At 43.4% G+C, this 5,789-nt stretch overlaps 1 pseudogene; it reads left to right on the forward strand.

The window, feature by feature from the left end:
- Positions 1–1,951: 1,951 nt before the first annotated feature.
- On the forward strand, positions 1,952–2,069 carry LOC124797085 (annotated as a pseudogene).
- Positions 2,070–5,789: the final 3,720 nt, after the last annotated feature.

The following is a 5,789-nucleotide window of genomic DNA, read 5'->3' on the forward strand; positions in this document are numbered from 1 at the left end:
GACTACCAGACGCACTTTTTTCTTCGAGAAATTGTCTTCAAAGTTCAGGTGCGTCTTGTACTCGAAATTAATATAAAAACGTCCAGTGTTTGACTTAAAATTCCCGCCAATCTTAAAAATGGTCGTATATTCGATGACGCAGGAAACTTATCTGTATCTGGCAACACTAGATTCAATGGGCAGCAGCAGTTCGCCGAAGCGGCGAACTTGACTTGCGGATATTCACAAGCTTTCTCACACGACCTCTCTCCTATCCGGCCATCACAAACCCAAAACACTGTCTACCGCCTTAGCCTATGATGCGTCATTGCAGTCTGCAGTGCCAATGAACTGAATTGAATGTGATTTGCCATAGCGGTAACAGTACAATATTTTTGTTAGTTAGTTTCGTAATGGAAAAAATAAAAGGTAATAACACGATATATTGAAACTTTGAAACTAATAGCACACGCAGGGGAACATGGAAACAGAGCAGCTGAGCGGCATTTCGGCCCTCCACTAAAAAAAAAAAAAAAAAAAAAAAAAAAAAAAAAAAAAAAAAAAAAAAAAAAAAAAAAAAAAAAAGAACTATTCGTGATTGGCGGGCTAGCAAAGAAGAACTGAAAAAGATCAGAAGACTCAATGTGCAAATAGAAGATTGAATGCAAAATGGTCAAAACTAGAAGATGAGTCATTGAAGTGGATTCAACGACACCGTCAAAATAGCATTGAAATTAACGTAAGATTGATTCAAATACATTCTCGTAAGCTAGCGTTACAGTGGAACGTAAGAGACTTAGAAGGTGGAATTGGTTGTTGCTACAGGTTTATGAAGCACCATGGGCTTAGTACGCGAACCAAAACCAGAATATCTCAAAAATGCCACAGTAGTTTGAAGAGAAAACATTATCTTTCAATCGCTTTATTATTCAACACCGAAAGAAAACCAGTGTGGAACTAAGATAAATAGCAATATGGACGAAACTTCTCTGTCAGTTGATGTGACGAGTAACAGAACTGTTGCCATGGAAGGTGCTAAAAGCGTAACCAAAAAAGTGTACATGCAAAAATGAGCTACACTCTGAAACTTCTCTGCCAGTTGATGTGCCGAGTAACAGAACTGTTGCCATGAAAGGTGCTAAAACCGTAACCAAAAAAGTGTATATGAAAAAATGAACTACACACTTGTCCTTTCATATTGTGCTGGCGGTACAAAACTTAAACTAATGATCGTTTTCAAGCCAAAGCCTTCTGAAATAGCGGCAGGTGGTGTTGTTCACGTACACGGCAAGGGTTGTATGCAGGAGCTGGAATGAAATTATGGATTAGCGGAGTGTGGGAGAGAGAGAAGGTGCTTCATTGAAGAAGGTTTCTCTTCCTGTGATAGATCAGTTTAGTAGTCATTTGAAAAATTCTATGAAAGAAAAATTTAGACAGGGAAATACAGAGCTTGCTGTTGTTCCAGGAGTACTTACTTCACAACTGCAACCGTTTGATGTCACGATAAATAAAGTGTACATGAGAGAGAAATGGAACAAATGGATGATTGATGAAACCCAACATGAATTGTAGCCGAAGGGAACTTTGAAACGACCTATAATCAAAAGTGTCAGTGGATAAAGCAGTCGTGGTCTAGAGTGAGAGAAGACATTATTGTTAAAGAAGCCGGGCATAAGTAAAGCTCTCGATCGTAGTGAAGATCATGTTATATATGAAGAGGACAACGATGACGGCGAAGAGGATGAAGAAGATGAAGAAGAAAGTTCAGATGACGATTTTCAGGGATTTAAAGGTCAGTTCGGTTTTATCAGCTAAGAACCTATTTAATCCGAGTTTTCAGTTCTAATAATAAAAATAGTAAAATGTTGTTTTTATTTCCAATTAGTTTAAGAATTAAGGTGCGTCAAAAAAGAACCTCCTCATTCCTTACATCATAGACCACATAATTTTCAACTTCCTTCTAAAGCACCACGTCAACGGCTTGCTGCAACGGTAACACCGGTTCCCGTCAGATCACCGAAGTTAAGCGCTGTCAGGCTTCGCTAGCACTTGGATGGGTCACTGCCTGGGTGTTCCGAGAGCTGTTGTCAAGCGGGGTGTTCTCAGCTCTTGTGAGGCCAATTGAGGAGCTATTTGACTGAGAAGTGGCGGAACCGGTCACGAAAACTGACAACAGCGGGGAGAGTGGAGTGAAGAACGCACGCCCTTTGTATCCGCATGTGGTGTCGCCTAAAGGCTGAGGTTGACAAGGTTTCCGCTCGATACCGTTGGACCTTCATGGCCTGTTCGGACGATGTTTGTATGTTTGTTCTACAGTATTGTGTTCCTTACCGGTCTACAAACAGTTCATGCTTCACTACCATAGGTCACTGTGCTCAAAACGTATGTTCTCAGAAACTCCTTCCTGAAATCCAGTTCTATGTTTGGTACTAGTAGACTTGTTTTGGCCTTCTTTATCTGTTCTGTTCTGTTTTTCATGTCCTCCTTCTTCGTCCATTTGTGCAATTTTGTCTCCAAGGTAGCAGAAAACGTTAACTTCATCGTCGCCAAGTTTGATGCAGAGTACACGAGTGTATCACTAATATCACTTCCGTTGATGACATCTTCTAGGAGCCGAGTGCCGACGACGCCTTGTCGTGATGTTTCAATGAGTTTCACAACCAACATCTTCTCCTGAAGATGATGAATACGAAGAGAAGATGTAGGGTACGAAACGTTACGACAAGACCGCACCACTACTCAGCTGACATCCGAGAAAGCCGGCAGTCAAATATGTCTTTTGTGTAACTTCTCATTATTTTCGTCTTCTTTTCGAGGTATTGTCGATCCATTTGGCGCACTCAGCATACTGTATTGAGTTTTAATCCCACAGTTTTATTTCCGTCATTGCTTTTTCGTAATATAGACGGAACTTTAGGGACGAAAGACTGGCTCCCTTTTTAATCCCAGCACTTCTTTCTTGTCTTAGATTCTTGTTGTTCCATCTTGTTTCTGTTACGTATTGTATTTTACCCATCTTTCCCTATCACTTTCTTCTGTTTTTCTCGGATCTTCGAACACCTTGTACGCCTTTCATTCTTGATCAGTTTTCATAGGTCCAAAAATCTCTTGAATGTATCTCAATTTTTCTTAAATCTTGCTTTCATTGTCAAGGGCAGCGCCATAACTGTCTTTCCAGTGCCGGCACCTTTACGAAAGCCAAGTTGATCGTCATCTAAGACATCCATAATATTCTTCTCCTTATTTTTTTCAGTATTTTTACCAGAAACTCAGATTCATGAACTGTTTAGCTGACTGTGCAACAATTTTCTCACTTACGAGAATAAACACAACGCAAAGTACCGAGTGATCAAAAAGTCAGTATAAATTTGAAAACTTAATAAACCACGGAATAATGTAGATAGAGAGGTAAAAATTGACACACATGCTTGGAATGACATGGGGCTTTATTAGAACAAAAAAAAAAAAGCAAAGTTCACAAAATGTCCGAAACATGGCGCTGGAGAGCAAAACGCCAGTGACTGCGCATTACAATCGTGTATAAAAGGAGCTGTAATGAGAGAAAGAATCAGATGCGTCACCAGTCGGAGCATGTTGACGTTACCTTAAAAGGCGCATTTAGTGAAGCTGTATTGTCAGAATGGGGAATGTGCTAGTTCAGCGTTACGATCCTATCGCCATAGGAAGGGGATTCGAACAGGTAAAGGTCCGTTGACAAATGCAGCTATGGCGAGAATGATTTCGAAGTTCGAAGGCATGGGTTCTTTAGACGATAGACCCCGTAGTGGCCAACCAAGAACAAGGCGTAATGCTGCTGAGACAGTTCAGGAAGAAATGGAAACTGTAGCGGGTTCGTCTATGCACGGGGAAGTCAGCGCACGTGCAGTCGCACGTCGCACCGGCATTCCATATACTACTGTTTGGTTGGCACTGAGGCGTACCCTCCAATACTATCCGTACAAAATCCATCGGCATCATGAACTGTTACCTGGCGATTTAGTGAAGCGGAGGGCATTTGCGGTGTGGGCGTTTCAAAAGATGGCGGAAGATAACGATTGGTTGAGTAACGTGTTGTCGACCGACGAAGCTCATTTCACGCTCCGAGGATCTGTCAACGCCCACAACTGCAGAATTAGGGCTACCGAAAATCCTAGAACTGTCGTGGAAAATCCATTGCACGACGAGAAAGTCACGGTATGGGTTGGATTTACCACATCTACCGTTATCGGGCCTTTTTTCTTCGAGGAAATGCGTCATTCTGGTTTTGTAACCGCAACCGCGACGGGTGAGAGGTACGCCGATTTGTTACGGAATCGCATCATCCCCAGCCTGGCTGATAAACACCTGCTGGAACGTACGATGTTTATGCAGGATGGCGCTCCACCCCATATTGCTAGACGCGCGAAAGATCTCTTGCGCCCGTCGTTTGGTGATGATCATGTGCTCAGCCGCCACTTTCGTCATGCTTGGCCTCCCAGACCCCCAGACCTCAGTCCGTGCGATTATTGGCTTTGGGGTTAACTGAAGTCGCAAGTGTATCGTGATCGACCGACATCTCTAGGGATGCTGAAAGACAACATCCGACGCCAATGCCTCACCATAACTCCGGACATGCTTTACAGTGCTGTTCACAACATTATTCCTCGACTACAGCTATTGTTTAGGAATGATGGTGCACATATTGAGCATTTCCTGTAAAGAACATCATCTTTGCTTTGTGTTACTTTGTTATGCTAATTATTGCTATTCTGATCAGATGAAGCGCCATCTGTCGGACATTTTGTGAACGATTGTATTGTTTTGGTTCTAATAAAACCCCATGTCATTCCAAACATGTGTGTCAATTTGTACCTCCCTATCTATATTATTCTGTGATTTATTCAGTTTTCAATTTTATACTGACTTTTTGATCACCCGGTATATCTGTCTCTGTCTACTCACAACTTATTCGTAGGTGACACATAATTTTCGTTGGCGGCTGCCTGATAACACGCAACGAGCTGCACGTAGCGTCATTTCCGAGCTGAACAGAAGGCAACGCCTTTTAGCTTAGCGGTCGCCAACGTCACCGAAAGGCGGCGGCGAGTGTGAAGGCGCACACCTGCAGCGGAGTCGTGTTTCGCCGTTCCGCTGTTTAATCACGCCGGACACGCGCTCGCCAGCCAGCGTAATCCGCCGAAGCCCCTCAGCCGCCCCCGCCGCCGCCGCCACCGCAGCCGCCGTCGCCTCCTCCGTCCTCATTTACATAAAGTCTGTGGCGGCAGGTGAGGACAGTCTCGCAGTTGCGGGATGACCCACCTCACCCATCCTCCCCGAGTGTTGTGTGACTTGTAGGCGAGTACATCTCAACGCTTTCAACGCCTTCCTGTAGTTTTGTTTTCTCTTCTCACTCACGTAATGCTCATCTTCGAATCGAAACTACGATATTTCTGCCACTATACGGTAGTATTTTTGCTACTTCGTTGATTAGACGTGGTGCCGCGAAAACCGTCTTTAATGAAAGCGTCTTATTCTCGAGGACTTTAATGGGTTGAATGCTAAAATACATATTCAGGCTGAAGCGACTAATGAAAATTCGTACCAACACCAGGATTCGAACTTGGGTCTCCTGCTCAATGCACAGACGTGCTAACCATTATGCCATTCTGGAACAGTGGCATTACACAACTGCACGCACTGCCTTAGCATGCCGCTTTCCTCAATCCAAATTCCGCTTCTCACAACGCCAAATGGGCTGATGCCTAAATGGGAATTTGGACTGAGAAGAGCAGCGTGCTAGGATACTCCTTGCAGTTTTGTAAAACAACTGT

Source organism: Schistocerca piceifrons, chromosome 4, assembly GCF_021461385.2.
Source record: "Schistocerca piceifrons isolate TAMUIC-IGC-003096 chromosome 4, iqSchPice1.1, whole genome shotgun sequence".
Lineage (NCBI taxonomy): Eukaryota > Metazoa > Arthropoda > Insecta > Orthoptera > Acrididae > Schistocerca > Schistocerca piceifrons.